Below are 19,778 nucleotides of genomic sequence, written 5' to 3'. Positions count from 1 at the left end.
CAATGTTAAATGGGCCACAGAGCCCTAATAGTCCCCCTGAAGTCTTAAATGGCCCCCACAATTTTTAACGCCACCCCACGATCAACGTGAACCCGAAGCGTGGCGAGCGCAGCGAGCCCGCGAGGGGCGGCGGTACGCGTCCTCCGACCTTTTCATACCACCACTATCCACGTCGGCGTGGAGTTGAGAATAGAATAGTGTGGCGAGCGCAGCGAGCCACCGAGCCCGAAGCGGATACCTGTGAAGCCCGCGAAGGGACGCGTTTACCTGTGAAGGTGTCCGCGTCCCCTCGCGGGGCTCGCTGCGCTCGCCACGCTTCGGGCTCGGTGGCTCGCTGCGCTCGCCACACTATTCTATTCTCAACTCCACGCCGACGTGGATAGTGGGGGTATGAAAAGGTCGGAGGACGCGTACCGCTGCGCTCGCCACGCTTCGGGTTGACGTTGATCGTGGGGTGGCGTTAACAATTGTGGGGGCCATTTCAGACTTTAGGGTGACTATTTGGGCTCTGTGGCCCATTTAACATTGTTTCCTATGAAAAAATAGCGGGCATTGAGGCATTGAACACATTGATCCCTATGGGAAATCGCGGGCATCGCATCGCACCCGTTTTTTAGTGCATTCGATGGTCGCGATGGTCGCGATGGGCGCCGTTCTAGGTAAAGAGTACCCATCCAAATGAGTACCTGTGAAAAGAAAATTATATTTACCACCCTTCCAGCGTAGATCGGTGCTCTTCAGTCCATAGTAGGCATCCAGGGGTTAAAAAATAAAAAATCGACAAAACCCGATACCAAGAGAACTGAGGTGCCGCAAGTGTGTTGACACTTGCGCCACCTCCCTGAGAATGAGGGAAACCCCTGTGATGTCAGTCTCAGCCTATTAGGAGCGGACACCAGGGGAGCTCTGCACCTGACAAGCTGTACACAGCTCCATGGATGCGCATGTTATGAATAAACATGTGCGTCTATGGCCGGTTCCCACCATAGAAGCCTATGTTAAACTTTTAGACGCACATATTAATTCAAAACATGTGCATCAATGGAGATGTGCGCAGCCTATAAGGTGCGGATCTCCCCCTGAGCCCGCTCCTGATAGGCTGAGGAAGTCCCCGTGGATTCCATCATTCTCTATGCCTGGTGCTGGTTATAAAAATACGGTTGAACCCTATTTTTTTTGGCCGCCATATTTTTGTAACCAGGACTGGTCTCATCATCAGCGTTGGTCTACATCAGGCATGTCCAACGTTGGCCCTCCAGATGTTTTGAAACTACACATCCCAGCATGCTTTGCCACAGTTTTGCTATTAGAGAATGCTAAAACTGTTGCAAAGCATGCTGGAATGTGTAGTTTCAAAACATCTGGAGGGCCAACGTTGGACATGCCTGGTCTACATAAAGAGAAGAGAGAAAAGTATGTCCTGGCATGGTGCGCCTCAAATGGACTCACACGAGTAAAAGTTAACTTTTATTAACGTCATTTAAGATAGCGAAATATAAAAACACACAAACAAGACAACATGAATATGATGTGTTTAAAAAATGGTGGCTCACTGACTCCGCACAAATTTCGACTGTCTAGTTATAGCTGTATACAGGTGTTATCTGCTGACACTTATATAATTATATTTATAGTATTCAGTAAATTGGTGTCTTCTCGGCTAGGTCCCCCAGCGTGGAGGCACATGGGGCTGTGTAAAGTGCAATATCTGAATATAACATTGACCTTAATTAATATGCTGGTGCCTATGCACAAGTGCAGACCCCCATCATTGACAGAGGGGCCAAATTTACTGTTCTACAAGCAGGCCCCTATGTGTTGTTACAGATCTACAATATACTGTATGGAACTTGCTTTATTGCCATACCTTTGTTATACAGGAAGTGTTTCTTATACAGGACGTTTGTGTCAGACAAGAAGTACTTTTGCAGCCATTATTTATCATGAGGGTAAAGTCACACTTCTACAGTTCTTTAGAGTATTGTGGCGATTTGCACACAGACCACCTTACAGTTGTGGTGGAGGATGGAAGGCTTTGTGGCAGATGTTATAAGGCAAAATTGTAATTAGCACATGCTTGAAAGGGAGAGATTGTGGGAGACATAAGTGATAGAGAAAATAAGCGGGAATAAGCAACAAATGGTGGGAAGGTAGGGGAGGGCCGAGAACCAACATTTGTTTTAACACAACAATGCTGCTGTGTTAAAGCAACACCTCTGCACAACCTAAAAGTAATGGGGAAGACCAATGGCATAGGAGAATGCAAAGGAAGATGAGAAAGAGACAGAGAGGAAAGTGGTGTTGTCCCAATATAGGTCACCAAAAGTACGGCTTCCAATTCTGGAGGCCACATCTCCAGAAGGTCATAAATAAATGATAGAGTGTGCAAAATAACATCACAGTGTTACCAGGAAAGGCTAAATGACCTGAATATGTATAGCCTGGAGCATGCTGGGGAGATGGGGATCTGATAGAGGCTTTGAATAGATTAATGTGGTACAGGAAGAAAATACTCTGCAGAGGAAGAGAAGTATTACATTAAGGGCGATATGACCGGGCAGCTGGTTTTAGGGAATTTTGAAGAATAAATATTTTACTCGAAGATGTAGTGGATACAGGAATAGCGTATGGATACAGGTGTATAAACAGATGCATATGAATAGATGGAGGCAATGATGGCTCCAGAGCACAGTTCAAAATTCAAATAGCTGAGTCACACCCACTGCCAGGGAGTCAGTTAGGAATGGCAGTTGGTGGCAATGGGTGTGGCTCCCCTATTTGAATTTTGAACTGTGCTGCAGCCACTCATCTGGAGCCTTCCCTGGATAGAAGCATTCAGCTCTGCAGTCCTCCAATGTAGGTTTGAATAAAGTAGGGTTGCCATTCCGGGAGGCTCCAATAAATCGGGTCTGCCGCCCGCCATCCCTGGGAAGGTGGGCAGGTCTCCTGTATTCCCCCCAGCTTCCCGCAATTCCCACTCGGTGATGCAAATTGCATCATTGCGGCCCCACCCCCGCTCTGCAATGCCCGAAATACCAGCATTGTAATGCGGGGGGCGTGGCCACAATGACAAGTTCATAATGGCCATGCCCCCAAATACAGCACAGCAGTTCAGCCCCGCCTCTGACCACATCCCCTTCATGGCATGTCCACCAGCTCCGCCCCCTTCTTCGACTAGCTGAAAGTAGCCAACCCTGGAATAAAGTTGTGGCTCTGCTGACTACTACTACTCCCACTTACTTAATGAAAATATTGTGCACAGGTACTGTGCGCAGGCTCCTCCCCCTTTTCCTTATTTGGAACTGGCCTCACAGTGGTGGTAGAGAGCGACTTCATTGGTTTAATCAGGATTATTGGTCATACCTGCTCCTACCTCCAATCACTGTCTTCACAGCTCCCTCTCTTCATATACAGCAAGATTGAAAATATTATTTTGCATCATTTTCTGTTAAGGAGTAATTTGGTCCATTGAGTGGCCTCTAGTGGTCACTGGTGGTACTTCACCTCAGAGGTGAGTAGTATTTAGCCTTTTATATACATACAGATGGGGCAGGTCCCATCTTTGCAGGGGATGGCGATGCCAGCCGCCATCCCCCATCTGTATAGTGAGAAGGGGACGCGCGCGCACGAGAGGCGCGCACGTCCCCTTCCGACGGCGCTTCCAGCGCTTCCCCCAGGTCACTGCCGGCGGTCACCCGGGGTCCCCGGCGCCTGCCCGCACCCCCCCTAACCCTGTCCGTCTCCCTGAAGCGGAGACGGACAGGGTTCCCGTCGCCCCGCCGACGGAGATTGAGACGCACGTGAGACGCATGCGCGTCTCAGTCAGATGGTGAGCCAGGCTGTTGGCGGATCGCCAGCGGTGACGTTCTGGCGATTCGCCAGCAAAGAAGAGGCCTGCCCCATCTGTAGATACGGGTAATTAAATATTTGTATTTGCATGCCCATGTAAGTAATACACATAAAAAGAGAACTCTGGGCCTGATTCAGTCCTGGTTGCAGATTTCCAATAATTGAGCGAACAGTGCGATCAGTTCCACATTATTATAAATACAATCCTACAATAAGTTGTAAATACATATGAATCTAAAGGCCCCCATACATAGAGCCGACTTGTCGGACCCAATTCTCCTCCGAGCCGCCCGGCAGCTCCCCGGGAGGCTCACATGCGATTAGGACTTGAGGTGCCATTTTTTACATGTGATAAATCGCATGCGATTTATCACATGTGAAAAAAAATAAAAATAACAGGGAGCTGCAGGGCGGTGAGGAGCAGTGGGGGCGGGCAGCGGCGGCTCTCAAATGAGTGGCCGGCTGGGGAGGAAGGAGTGGGGCAGCAGCGTTAATCAGACTCACTACTGTGTCCAGCGCTGCAGCGGGCGGGCAGCGGCGGCTATTACATCTTCAAAATAATGTGTCAAATGACTCTTCGGCTTTTGATTGGCTGAGATAGAGCACTCTCATTCAATCAGCGGCCGCAGAGGGAGGCCACTGATTGGCCGAGAGTGCTCTATCTCAGCCAATCATTAGCCGGGCAGTCATTTCACATACTATTTTAAAGTTGTAATTGCCGCGGCTGCCCGCCCGCTATGGCACTGGACACAGTGAGTGGACACTGATGATGATTCTGGTCACCGCCGCCCACCCCAGCACTGCGTCCGCCCGACCGATTGCAAGGGATCTTATGTCCCGCCGGTCCGACCCCTGGGGCCGGGTCCGATACGCACGGGACCGCGCATCGGACCCGACGCCATGTCATGAAGAAACGATTTGGCCCGGTTTAATCGGACCAAATCGTCTCGATGTATGCCCACCTTAAGATCAGAAAAGTATTGAACATCACTTGTAATACTGTGCATATACTGTACATACAGTACTGGCATTTTACAGCAGGAAGTATTTTAGCTAGAGTTTTCATTTATGGCTCAAAAAATTTTTGGGAAATTTGTAACTTGCACAGACTCATATGGTTCTGTGTGGGCTTTTGCATATAATTTAAAAATTGTTGTCTTCTGTTCAGACCCACTGCAGGTTTTCAGTTTCAGTTGTAGATTTGCAAACATTGGCAAAACTACATCTGGCAGGGGTAGCATGAAGCCCCCCGTACAGGGCAAAGCCACCCCGCATGCCATGTCCCACCCCGCGTTGCGACCGCAAGATCTTGTGGGCGCATCACTATTGTCTGAGCGATTCATTATATAGTAGCGAATTGCTCCCACATTAAGCCCCCTAGCTGCGAAGCCAGTCGCTCCGGCTGCTATATTTTGACTCACAGCGACTGTGTGTGATGTCACACAGCCACTGCGCCACCCCCTCCCCTCTAAATGGTCAGGAAAAGACTGTGTTGTCCAGACTGCGTCGTTAAAGCCCCGATAACGCGCATCGCTGGCACCCGTCGCTCCTTAGACTGCAGTTGCATTTTTTGCAATGCGCAAGCACAGATGGAATTAGACCCTGTGTTTTTCAATTGTATTTAAAAAAAATAAGGACTACAGATGGATTCGGCATGAAAAGCCGGCGGTCAAAATCCCGACACCGGAATCCCGAACGCCGAAATCCCGACAAGGGGGGGACGTGGATCGCCCCCCCTTGCGGGCGCGCTGCGCCCACCACGCAGTGGGCCCGGTGCCTCGCTCCGCTCAGCACACTAATTTATTCTCCCTCCGAGGGTGTCGTGGACACCCACGGGGGGAGAAAGTGTCGGGATTTCGGCGTTCGGGATTCCGGCGTCGGGATTTTGAACGGCGGGATCCCGACCGCCGGGATTTAAACTCCATCCCACTACAGATACAAAAGGGATATGTGTGTCTAGATATATATATATATATATATGTAGACAATGTTCAGGAGCACTCGGGTCTAAATCAGCATATCAATATTCAAAAAAAAAGACACCAACACGGTAATCTTATATATAAGATTACCGTGTTGGTGTCTTTTTTCTGAATATTGATATGCTGATTTAGACCCGAGTGCTCCTGAACATTGTCTACATATATTTTCCTACTAGGTGATTCATCGCGCCCTACGGGCGCTCTTCACACCGTCGTAAGGGGCTGCGCCCCCTTAGATTGTGAACGTTTGTATATGAGAAATATGGTTAGAATTGTATGAAAGATGCCCTGTAGTGCAACTTAGGTGTCCACGAATCGCGGGAGGGGGGGTCGCGGAGGGTGCCGCGAATTGCAGGAGGGGGGGTCGCGGGGGGTGCCGCGAATTGCAGGAGGGGGGGTCGTGTTGGGGTGGATGCTGCGAATCGCGGGAGGGGAGGGATTGCAGAGAATCGCGGGAGGGGGGTCGCGGGGTGGGTTGCCGCAAATCGCGGGAGGGGGTTACGGGGGCGGGGGTTGCGGCGAATCATGGTAGGGGGGGTCGCGGGGGGTGTGCCGTGAATCACGGGAGGGGGGGTCACGGGGTGGGGTGCCGAGAATCGCGGGGGTGTGTGTGTGTGCCGTGAATCGCGGGAGTGGGGGTTGCGGGGGGGGGGGGTGGGGGGGGTGTGACGCAAATCGCCACAAGAAAAAATCAACACAGAAAGGTCAACACATGTAAATGTTGACATAAGTGTGGCACTTCATTGGTGTCCATGTCGACACATGAGAATGAATATGAAAATATTCAAAAAATGAAAAAAAAAAAACTTCAAAAACTCATGTCAACCTTTTTCATTGTCGACCATAGCCATGTCAGTGTTTTCCATGTGCCATTTAATCCTGGGGCTGCCGCGAATCGCGGGGGGTGCCGCGATTTGCGGGAGGGGGGGGGTTGCGGGGGGTGGGTGCTGCGAATCGCGGGAGAGCGGGGTTCATGGGGGTTCCGGTGGGGGGTTGCCGCGAATTGCGGGAGGGGGGGGGGGTCGCGGGGGGGTGCCGGGGTGCCGCAAATCGCCGGAGGGGGGGTTGCGGGGGGTGTGACGCGAATCGCCACAAGAAAAAAATCAACACAGAAAGGTCAACACATGTAAATGTTGACATAAGTGTGGCACTTCATTGGTGTCCATGTCGACACATGAGAATGAATATGAAAATATTCAAAAAATGACAAAAAAACTTCAAAAACTCATGTCAACCTTTTTCATTGTCGACCATAGCCATGTCAGTGTTTTCCATGTGCAATTTAATTCTGGAGCTGCCGCGAATCACGGGGGGGTGCCGCGAATTGCGGGAGGGGGGGTCGCGGGGGTGGGTGCCGCGAATCGCGGGAGGGCGGGGTTCACAGGGGTTCCGGTGGGGGGTTGACGTGAATTGCGGGAGGTGGGGGGTCACGGGGGGTGCTGCGAATCGCGGGAGGGGGTGTTGCGGGGGGGTGTGACGCGAATCGCCACAAGAAAAAATCAACACAGAAAGGTCAACACATGTAAATGTTGACATAAGTGTGCCACTTCATTGGTGTCCATGTCGACACATGACAATGAATATGAAAAAATTAAAAAAATTAAAAATAAATCTTCAAAAACTCATGTCAACCTTTTTCATTGTCGACCATAGCCATGTCAGTGTTTTGCATGTGCCATTTAATCCTGGGGCTGCTGCGAATTTAGGGGGGGGGGGGTGCCGCGAATCGCGGGAGGGGGGTCGCAGGGGAGGTGCCGCCAATCGTGCAAGGGGGGGGGCGCGGGGGGGTTCTTTTTGCCGCGAATCGCGGGAGGGAGGTCGCGGTGGGGGTGTTTTTTCCGCGAATCGGGGAGGGTGGGGGGTCACGGGGGAGGGTTTGCCGCGATTCGCGGGAGGGGGGGGTCGCGGGGTGGTGGTTATGCCGCGAATTGCGGGAGGGGTCGTGGGGGGGTTCTTTTTGCAGCGAATCACGGGAGGGGGGGTCGCGGGGGTGTTTATGCTGCGAATCGCGGTAGGGGGGGTCGCGGGGGAGCGGGTGTTTTTGCCGCGAATCGCGGGAGGGGGGGGGGCGCGCGGGGGGGAGGTTTTGCCGCTAATCGCGGGAGGGGGGCGCTCACCTGGTGGCTGTGGAGTAGCAGTGCTGGGCAACATGGGAAGGCAGTGGGTGTCTGGCACTGTCTGTGGGCTCACTGGGCTGGTTCTCTGTCACATACCTCCCAACATGACCCTCTCCAGGAGGGACACAATGCTCTGTTTTTAGACTTCCCCTTAATGTATGATTGCCATCACCTGTTTTAAACAGGTTAATTTCTCAGAAAGGTGTTCAGCACAGATGAAGGCAATCACACATTAAGAGGAAAGTCCAGGAACAGAGCGTTATAGACACAGACACCCACTTTGAGTGACAGATGTAGCCAAATATATAGGAGATGCCAAGGAATAGTAGCACCGGGCGCGTTGATTTATACACATGAGTGCAGGATATTTTTTTTCAATATATATATATATATATATATATATAAATATATATATATATATATATAAAATAAAACAGATAGGGTTGGATTGGTAATAGAAGCCAATGGGAATATACCTGGTGGGCAGATGTACCTATGGGGCCATCTATACAGCACGGACGGTGTAATGGTTGGCATTACTGCCTCACAGCACTGAGGTCATGGGTTCGATTCCCACCATGGCCTAACTGTGTGGAGTTTGTATATTCTCCCCGTACTTGTGTGTTTTTCCTCCGGGTACTCCGGTTACCTCCCACAATACAAACATATACTGGTAGGTTATTTGGCTCCCAACAAAATTAACCCTAAAATGTCTGTGTGTGTACATGTGGTAGGGAATATAGATTGTAAGCTCCACTGGGGCAGGGAGTGATGTGAATGTTCAACTATACTCTGTTCAGTGCTGCGGAATATGTGTGCGCTATATAAGAAACTGGTAGTAATAATAATAATTGTAAATATTATGTGGTTGGAAGTGTATAGAGGGTGGTGTGGATGTGGTATGGGGTAGAGGGTGGAACTATGACAATTTGGGTACATAAAGCGGCCACCTTTTGGAAATTTTTCCAGGGTCACTTTAAACTCCTGATCCTCCAATGACACCAGTTAGGGGCATTATAGTGGAATCAGGATAAAGTGGCACAACTGCAGGAAAAGACGTCTTCAACTGTGTCCTATAAAGGAATAATCCCTTCAACAGACCTCACCCCCTAAACAAACCCCAACTCCATGAGGGCTGCACCCAGAAGCTTCCCGGACTGTTTTTTTACCATTTAAAAAAAAACTATTATTATTTTAAAAATGAGGTTTGTGCGACATTAAAAACAATAGAAGGTGATCAATGACATGATACATTTTTGATCATATTTAACTTTTTTTTAAACTCAGAGGTCATTACGTTTGCTAAATGAATGGATATGTTGGGGGATACTTACATAGCGGCTGCTTTGGCCTTGAAATTTCAAACAAAATGGCTCGAGATTCGCTCCTTTGGGACGCCGGCGTCGGTATATTGACTGCCAGGATCCATATGTATACCCTTGAAAGTCATATATTTATATCAACCAGAGCAGCAGTGCTCTATACACATTATTGGTGGTTTATAAAATTGCAGAATATTACCTTTGTAATATATATATACAAAATATGTATTTCAGTGTTGCCTTTGCTAAATCCAGCAGTGTATAACCCAACCAAAAACACACCCAAAAACTGTGATAAACCTCTGCTTGATAAATCTCCCCTCAGTGGGACAACGCGTTTCGCATCATCATACTGCAGCAAGCAAATTGCCACAAACTGGTGGGTGGATCATGATGAATTATATCATTATGTTAATAAGTACTTTTATTTAAGCCCATTTGACCTCACTTTATGGAGATCCTCAGTCTCAGTTCCCCAAAGAGGTGTCAAAATATTTGGCGAATTTGCAGCATTGTTGATTTTGTATCATTAACCTATTGTAACTATATTTTTTATTTCTCTTTATAAAAAAAAGTGTAGAAAAAATGCCTGTTAGGGTGACGATCCAGTTGTGTTTTTTGGCACATTTTTACCTACATTTTTTTTTAATGATATCTGTTTTATTGAAATAAATGGACTCAGTCCAGAGGGTGTCACATATTTCCGGCTGTAACAACTGTTGAAAATCTGCGAGTAGCGTCTAGGGTCGGCTGAAAGGTTGCTCAGGCAAAAAAGTGCTTAACAGAAGCCTGTTATTCTTACTGCATCTGTCACGAAAGCAATTAAACAGCTGGAGAAATTCTGCGTGAGTGCGTGGACACTGGGACAACCTTCCAAGCAGCATTTATCCTGCTGGTAGGAGTCACAGCTATCCCAGCATTTTGTTTTGTGTGGTCTTATTTGACCAATCGGCTGATGATGACACATACAAAAAGGAAGCACCATTCAAGACTGACAACCAAAGCACAGCCTTTGGTAGAGGGGATACGTACAGATGACCGTCAGAGCTGGGCAGTTCGCAGAGGGGAGGGAGGGACCTCGGCAGTGACAACTCTGGGCCATGGGAACGCCCGGCGCCACCACCATCGCTGGGCCTTCTCTTGGGTCTGATGCCCGCCGGAGGGGTTCTCTTGGGTCTGATGTCTGTCTTCGTCCGGGCGGGGCCGCAAATATAAGTCAGTCTCATCTGACTTATACATGCAATGGCAGGAGTAATCATTTGATGGTAGCTGACCATCGAATGATTTCTCCTGCTGCGGGCACAACCCATCACATGGTTGCCAGGGGATACAGCGGCGGCAGTGGGGAGGGGGGATACGAGCATTTGTCGGATCGGCTAGGGGTAAATTCAGTCCCCGGACATAGGGTGCAAATTGCCAGCAAAGACACCCCATCTTGCGCCCTTTGCCTGGCCGGGGGAATGCCTAATTTGCACAAAAGTGTTCACTAATCTATGGGGTAGGAAACCCCTGCACAATCCTGGAATTCAACTCCAGGAATTTCCCCTGCCGATCCCGGGATTGGCCACCCTACTCATGTGATCACAAATACCCAGCACCTGTTATAAAGTGCATCCCTGTTTTTCAAAAATATTCTAGTGAGTTCTAACCACCCATAATATTTACACAGATAAATAATGGATTTATAAATATGGAAAACTTTTAGCCATTTGCCAACAAAATATTAGTAACAGAATCCGATTCATATTAAAATGTTATTACTTTCTAAATACGACTTGTAGAGCGTTGCCAAGGCAAGTGCCAGCTTCATTTATATCTGTAGGATTATATATAGATACAGTATGGAAAGCCCGCCAGATCTCACTCTGGCACGTGTGCCCATAATAAAGCCATTCAGTCCAACTGTGTTGATGACAGATTGCTTTCCTTAGTCTTCGATAGTTGCACATGATTAGCTGAACGGATACAGTATATATGGCAGAGATGAAATGTGTATCTATACTCCTGCGGAGTACACAATCACTGGTTTGTGCCAATGTTTGCATTGCATCCATCCCTGAATCCGGTCCATAGACTTTAAAAAAAATACAATGGCTTGAAATTGCAAAAAGAAACTAGTGGAATCTTAACAATAGCTAATAATACAAAAGAAGTCAAATGACAAGACATTTTGGCGAAGCCCATACTGGGCGTGGCCATTTTGGATAAGCTCTTTTACATAGAGCAGATGCATAGGCAAATTTGTTGGTACTCTTAATGCTCATTAAGACAAAGCTATTATGGAATTAAAAGCTATTGTCTCGTGTATACCTGCTGTATACCTTTGGTATCTTAGAATAAAGCAGAATAACTGTGAAAAGAGATAAATTATTGCTTATTCTCCTAAAATATGCTAAAATGGCCTGTATAGATTTGTTGTACCCCTTATTTTGGATTGTATAGCAAAGGAGAGTTGTCTAAGATCAGAAAGAAAATTATAGACAAATATGTTAAAGATAAAGGCTATAAGAAAATGCCCAATCAGCTTCATATCCTGTGACCAGGGCCGCCATCAAGGGGGTGCTTTGGTCACAGCTTTCCTGGGCCGGGCCACTGACAGAGAGGGAAGGGCCCAGGCCACTCATTCCGCCCACCGCACCCACGCTGAGCTGCCCTCGCTGAAGACTACTGCTCCTGGAGCGCAGGCTTCTCCTTTAACACCAAATGCTGGCGGCCATTTAAAATGCAGCACCGTCTGTTGAGTGAGCCAATCAGAGCTTGTGCACCAACAGCCACTCCCGCAGGCTGCAGGGCCGTGAGGCCTGATTGGCTCACAAGTCGGCATCATATTTTAAATGACCACCAGTGTCTGGAGGTGGAGGAGAAGACTGCGCACCGGGAGCAGTGGGATTCAGCTGGAGGAGGTGGGGGACCCTGCGCTTATCTTCACTTTACTCTGCTTCACCGCAAGTGACCAGTGGAGCTGGGCGGTAAGTGAGAGGGGGGGGGGCTGGACTAGAAATGTGTCCCGGGCCCCACAATTTCTAGTGGCAGTCCTGCCTGTGACTACAGCTCATTGGCTCAATAAGGGTTTGTACTCTAAAATAAGAGGGTAGTCTGGGGTTTCGAGACGTGATCGCATCATTGCGGCCCAGCCCCTCTGCTATGCCAAATTACTGGCATCAAGCTGAATCTCATCATTTGCCCACCCATTTAACACAGGGTTGCCGACCCTCCCGGAATTTCCGGGAGTCTCCCGAAAATCGGGTCCCCCTCCCGGCCCCCCGGAAGGGTGGGCAACCCTCCCGGATTAAAATGCCGCAATCCTCGGGTCTCAGAGGAGGGGGCGGGGCTAAAACGGCACAATCGCATCGTTTTAGCCCCGCCCCCTCCACGGAGATCCGTGAATTAGCTGCTTTACCAGCATGGGGCGGGGCTTAGTGATGTCACTCGCAAGCCCCGCCCCCTGAGTGGCTGCTGAATCTCTCCTCTCTGGGCTTCTCCCGGAGAGGAGAATCTTAAAGTCGGCAACCCTGATTTAACAGGAGTAAGTCATGGTCAGCGGAAGTCAGCGGGTAACTGGTGAGCGGGGATGCAAGACACATGCCCACTTTTTTAGGGGTCCGGGAGTGCCATCTAATTTTCATGGACCTCCCGGGAATTCCATGGAGTAGGCAAGTATGCTACAGTTACAAATATTAAGAAGTCTAAAGTCTATGGTATTGTAGCCAACCTCTCTGAACATGCCATAAGGGGAAAATTGACCCCAGATTAAACAGAAAGATCGTCAGAATTAAAGAAAAAGACAAGGGACACTTCCAGGACAAACAAGCTGAGTCCCAAGGTCAAGGTATGGCAGTATCTGATTTCACCATCCAACGCTTTTTTACTAAGAGTGGGCTCTATGGAAGCAGATCCAGGAGGACTTTACTTTTGAAAAACAAAATAAAAAAGACTAGGATTTGATAAAACACACATTGGTGAGCCAGAAAGGTTCCAGCAGAATGTCCGTCCAGATGAGAAACCAACCTTTTTGCCAAGTTACATCCACTCTATGGTCGCAGAAGAAAATATGAAGCTTACGAAGAAAAGATCACCATATCTACTGTGAAACATAGTGAAGGCTTGGTGCCCTAAATCTGTGCAGGGCTCAGTAAAAGCTGAGGACAGTCAAGGCATTCTGGAGCAAAACAGGTCACAGGTCATGGTCCTCCAACAGGATAATGACCCAAAACACAGCTAAAAGCGCCCAGAAATGGATAAGAACAAAACATTGTTCTTATACAGTGGCTTCCTGTGAGACCAGTGGCCGGATGTAATGCTGCCCAAATTCAGTGGATGTGTAGGATGCCAGCCAAACTCGGACATTTACAAGTCATGCTTCCGTATTTACGGATTTGTATTTGGCCGATGGCGTAGTCGAACCCAAGGGCCGGTCGTGGTTCCCATAATACTGGGGACTTTTTATACAAGTCCCTCCGGCCAAAGCATTACCGGTCAGTCTGGGCAGGGATCCTGGGGAAGTGAGTCCCTCCTACAGAAGTTACCTGCCCAGACTGAAGCCTGGGGCTGTTCCAGTGACCCTGGGCATTGGGCGCCGGGCTAATTGTGTTGTAAAAAATAGAAATAACTGTTGTGTATTGCTGTGGAACTATGAGTCCCAGCAAGCCTGCATCGCATGCAGGGACTTGGAGAACCACAAGTCCCAGCATGCAGGGCATTAACGGGCCCGCTGGGACTTGTAGTCCGACAAAAGTACAAATAGTTAAATAAAAACACACCATTAAATAAATAATAATAATGAAACTTATTTTTTCCATTTTCAAATCTTTCGTTGACATTTACAAGAACCTTCCGAAAACACATATTTATCCCCTGCCTGCTGGAAATGCATTTGTAACAGGAACAGAAGAGAAAAGGATGTGAATTTAATAAAGAAAAGGACATATGGTTCTTCGCTACCACTAGAGATAAGATGTTTTGATTAAAAATGTGACAACATATTTATTGCAGAAGCGAACGCAGAAACTGGGTACAATGTTCCCATAAACCCAGCTAAGTGGATATAATGTGGGCACGTTTGTACATTTCTGGTGTATCTTCCCTTCTGCTGTCTTAGTATCTGCCTATGGCATCCCCCTCCCCTCCCCAGCCCACCTCCACCCATCTCCTCTCATATGGAAAGCGGCATGCATTTACAGCTGGGCAACGTGCTGGAATTTGCCCTTCGGCGCTTCCCAGTGCCTGTGTTAAACGATACGCCTAACAATGTCCCAAGTCATTGGTGTCAGCTGCCACATGTCTGATAAACAAAACCCATTATATCCCAGTCTGCTGGAGGCCAACCTGGAGAGCAGCATAGCATGATACTGTAAAGCTGGGTACACATCTATACAATCCGTTTTCTTGCGACCGTTCGACCGACCATAGACGCGACGGACCGTCCACAAACACCAGCCGATACGCGCGTATACACCTGTACAATTTTACTTGCGACGTCCGATCTACTCCCGTCCAAACAGTCGCAAGAAAAAGATTGTACCACCGTACACACTCTCTCGATTTGGGCTATTGACACGTCATATATAAACAAAATTATCATAATGGGCTGCTTAAGGGCATACCAAAACAAAGAGGCGTGAGGACAGAACCTAAACAAATTTGACAGGGTATGCGTCTAAAAATTAGTCAGCTGGCAGGGTGACTAAACTTATATATAGATGGGGTACGCGTCTAAACTAGTCAGCCGGTAAGGTGACTAAACTTCTTCATAGAAGGGGTACGCGTCTAAACTAGTCAGCCGGCAGGGTGACTACGGCAAACTGCTATATAGACGGGGTACGTGTCTAAATTAGTCACCCTGCCGGCTGACTAATTTAGACATGTACCCAGTCTATGTGCCAGTTTGCCGTATGTTTGGACCCTGGAGGTGAACGCTTCTTGTTTACATGCTGTGCTGTAGGAGAGATCATGCAGCTATGGAACGTCCACATGGGCATTCCAGCTTTGGGAGTATAATCGCAAAAACAGGCATCATATCGATCGAACTTGCGTACACACTGCACTTTTGTTCCGATATGGGCCCGGCCAGTCGGATGAATATTAAACAGCAATGAACCTTCGACCGACCGAGTATGGATGGACAAGTCAGTTTTTGGCTGTTTATCGATCGTACAGAGGGAATCAGGACAGCGTACACACCTATACAATCGAACGGCCGTTCATCACAGATCAAAAGAACGGCCTGACGATTGTATATATGTGTACCCAGCTTAAGTCTGAGATAGACACCATGGCCCAATGGTACAGGTGCCAGTCAATTTGGACAATTCCAACTCCAGATTTAAAGCGGCAATCATTTAAGAGAAAACCTATGTAGTTTTACATCTGTAAATTGAATGATACCAGTACCTGCTACACAAATGGTATTTGGGCTATGCGTAGCCCTTATATGATAATAGTTAAATCAGTGGCGTAACAATAGCCCCGCAGACCCCGCAGTTGTGGGGAGGCGCCAAGTAAGTGTAGGCGCTGGGGGTCTGTGGGACTATCAATGCGCTGCATTGCTGCCGGGACCTGCCTGCCTTACCCCTCTGCTTGCTGCCGCCGCTGGGACCCGCAGATCTACTTGTCTACGGTCCCGTCACTCCTCCTGGCTTCTGCTAATGAAAAATAGCCCACACAAAATGTCCGCCCCCTTACAGCAGACACTTTTTGAGGATGCTAGAGGAGGTGCCAGAGCATTGCCAAAATTTCCAGCGGGGGTCGCACATTTTATAGTTACGGCCCCTCTGTTAAGGTCGAGGGCAGATGACACGTCACGCCCGCGACCAGACACTTGAGCCCCGGCCCAGTCCGCATCACAGCCACCCAGCCCCCCTGTGGTCACGGTCGGATGTGACACATCACGCTCGCGACCAGAAACCTGCACCGGCACCCACAATCACGGAGCTGGAGCAACAGTGGATGCTGTTAAAGCTCCGCTCCTCCTTTCTTTGACCCCAGGAGCCGGACTCCAGAGACAATGGAGACAATGGCGACTCCATTGCCTCTGGCAGATAAAAACCGGTACAATCGGTACATCCGTTTTTAGCCGGTACAGACCGTTAAAAAACGGTACTGTACCGGCTAAATCGGTGCAGTTGGAGGGTATGGTATCAAGCTTCAAAAAGTGATAAAATGGAGAGTGATAAACAGCCAGCCAATCAGCTCCTGCCTGTTATTTTTCAAACCCAGCCTGTGACATGGCAGGTGGGAGCTGATTGGCTGCCTGTTTATCACTCTCCATTTTTTCACTTTTGAAGCTTGATACATCTGGAACTTAGTGAAGTGGGCGGTTCGGGAGTCCAATGTACCGATTCCTGCAGAATCGCCTCATCATAGCCACACCCCCTGCTGTATAATACCGGTAATCTCGGTGGGGGCGGGGGGGGGGGAGCAGGCGCCATCGTGGCGCAGGTTTACAGTGTTCTAATGTAGCCCAAGGGCAGCGGGCATGGTGGAAGGGGGAGCAGTCTCTGGCTGTCTGTGTGAGGACTCAGTGACAGGGTCACTGAGCTTCCTCTCACAGATAGCCAGAGAGTGCTCCCCCTTCCACCATGCCCACTGCCCTTCTGGCTTGCATGCTGCTGTGTATTTCCAGGCTCCCTGTAGCCAGGCGGCGAATGTATTGTGCTGTGTACGGCGGATGAGGACAGCGCTGAGACAGTTTTTCTGCCGGTCTCGCGGGACACGATAAGGGGGGGGGGATATGAGAGTAGGAGTGGCCATCGTTGCCTTTGCCATCGATGTTTACCATCGATGGTCATCCATTGTTTTTTACTGATTGGCCTGTGGGGCAATCAGAATATGGGGGCTGAGCTTCACGGGTGTCCTGAGCGGAGCTATGCTCCATGTCCCAGGAAAAAAATCAGAACAAAACTTATTAGTTTAAGATTGACATCGATGGTGGGAAACCATCTGGTTCTCCCCCATCGATGTCAAAACTATTCGACATCGGCCATAAACCATCAATGTTTTCTAAACATCAATGGTCAATGGCCATCCCTAGATGAGAGAGCGCCAAGCTCCAGCGCTCACCTCCGCCGGATATTATCCCCATATACACGCGTGTCAGCGCCCAGCTTCCCCTGATCCCTGTGCGGCACTGCCTACTCCGCTCTCGATCCCCGATGCCTGCTGGCATTTAGGGGAGGAGGGGGGGGCACCAGATTTTTTTGGGGGGGGGGGCAGGGGGGAGCAAAATTGCTAGTTACGCTACTGCAGCTGGTTTAGACTAGAGAATTGTATTAAAAGCAATACCACACAAGTGAGACCCTGTAATGTAACAGCCCCAGGTTCTAGAATTGGCTGCACTGTATCCCTCCTCCTATTCTGTATAATGGATGCAGTTCTCGTTACTTATACAACATGCTAATTAATTATAGAGTACTGTGATTACTGTGAAATTGCCAACATACCCATTTGTTTCTGTTTTGTACTTCTCATGTAGTATTATGCACTACAACTTTCACTAAATACACTGTGTTTTTTTCCTCTCTGTCTCCCAAGCGTTGTCAACAACAGCCATGTTTGTTTCATTTTGTTGCCCTTGGATACAACACAAAGAACCTGATTCACAGGTGGATGCTAATGTATGCGTAGCTGCATCCTTTCAGGGAGTGGCAGCGGTGTTACTATGCATATACTAGTTTTAGCCCCGCCCCCATGTGTATTAGTGCGTGCCAAATGTACAAGCCCGGAGAGATCAACTTCTAGGGGATAATTTACTATGATGGAAGTTCCATTGAAGATGGGATGCTGTCCATCGACTTACGTCACGCCCCCCTTCGCCGGCCACCGCATTCTTAATAATCACATACAGTATCCTCTAACATATGCGATTATTAACACAAGGGACAGCTCTTGCAATAAGAGCTGTCCCTTGTGATGCGCCTGAGATCCCTCCCGCAGGGCATGCTGGGAGGGATCCCTCACACAACGCTGCGGTAAGAAGCGCATAGGCTGCCACTGACACTGCGGAGGGGCAACAGAGAATACAGAAATGCGGTAAAAACCCTGCATTTCTGCTTTAGAGATTCCCGCCTAGAGCCTGATTGGTTGCCCTTAGCAACATCTCATGTGAATTAGAACTCCCATTTTAGGATATTTCCGCCATAGTGACTATAAATTCCACATATCAATCCCTGGAGAGTGACTACATCTAGACACAGCACATGGAGGGAGAATTCTGTTTATTAAAGATGTATAAATAGGACAGAGTGGATCATTACCATGGGAAACCAACATTTTTTTGCTATCAACTTTTCTACCATCCTGCAAATGCTCATAAATCTTAAGCCATATTATCCTGACTGAGTGTATCCCTCCTGCCGGCTTCCTCAGTGCGCTTGGCAATGTCAGTCGGTGATCCTGTGCAGTCCAAGCTTCTGCTAAGTGACTCTTGGCAAGGGAGCCTGCAAGCTGTGTAGCTTGGACTACATGACTCCTCTATAAGGAGACGGCTTCTAGTGATATTGCTGCCTGGAGAGGGAAGGAAGGGGGAGGAGAATGATATATTCAGAGATACTGTACATATATCACACAGGCCAATGGATAAAACCTGTGCCTTCAGATAAAAGTACTAATGCTTATCTAAATCAGGATTACCTACCAGGAGGGTTCCGGAAATGGAGTCAACCTCCCGGCCCTCCGCCCCTAAAAGGTAGGCCCCCTTAACAGCAGACACTTTTTGATGATGCTAGAGGAGAAGCCAGGAGAGGAGACTTTCCGAAGCACTTCGTGGGGTGGGGCTTGAGCGTGACATCATCAAGTCCTGCCCCCAATATGTAAAATAACCCGATTCGCAGATATCCATGGAAGGGCGGGGCTAAAAGGACGCGATTATGCCATTTCAGCCTCGCCCTCTCCTCGGAGACCCGTAAATTTGCGGAATTTAAATGCTGCAATCGGTGGTTGGAGCGGGGTTTCCCTTAGAATCCGGGAGGGTTGACCACCTTTCCGGGGGGCCGGGAGGGGGACCTGATTTACAGGAGCCTCCCAGCCATTCCGGGAGGGTAGGCAACCTTGTCATATACACGCCACCGATTGTAGTTTATTGGGATGAGAATGTGCTTTGAGAATGTTTTACTTGTTTATTGTGGTTGCTCAATAACCATCCCAGGAAATCTCATGATGTGACATCATCAAGGATTAAACATTTGCACGCATAAATCAAAGCTATTCCACAAAGGAAAGACTGTTGATGTTTGCCGAAGACGTAAGCATCCCACCGTCGTTCCTAAAAGAGGAGTGGTTATCTTCTGCAAGCTTTATGCCAAGTTTTATTATTACAGAAACTTTAATTTTCCACGCCGCCGTGGTGACAAATTAAACATATTTGCTGTGTCTTGTCTGGTTCCTGTATAAAAAAAGACAGTGCCAGGCTGAAATGTGGCGTACAACTCTGCAAACAACTGCATGCAATGAATTCAAAATCGGATACAGCTGCAGCCAGAGGAAAACAGTTTCTTTATATCTGTGTAGACTAA

At 48.5% G+C, this 19,778-nt stretch overlaps 2 long non-coding RNA genes across 2 annotated transcripts in view; both read right to left on the bottom strand.

Moving 5' to 3' along the window:
- LOC146073940 (uncharacterized) overlaps positions 1–19,778 on the bottom strand; it is a 227,882-nt gene that overhangs the window by 76,051 nt on the left and 132,053 nt on the right. The window lies entirely within an intron of this gene.
- LOC146073939 (uncharacterized) overlaps positions 1–19,778 on the bottom strand; it is a 68,031-nt gene that overhangs the window by 34,657 nt on the left and 13,596 nt on the right. The window lies entirely within an intron of this gene.

The sequence above is a fragment of the Crinia signifera genome, chromosome 4, assembly GCF_055691185.1.
Source record: "Crinia signifera chromosome 4, ASM5569118v1, whole genome shotgun sequence".
NCBI lineage: Eukaryota > Metazoa > Chordata > Amphibia > Anura > Myobatrachidae > Crinia > Crinia signifera.
Note: the sequence above shows the minus strand (reverse complement) of the source record. Positions and strands in the feature narration are given on the sequence as shown.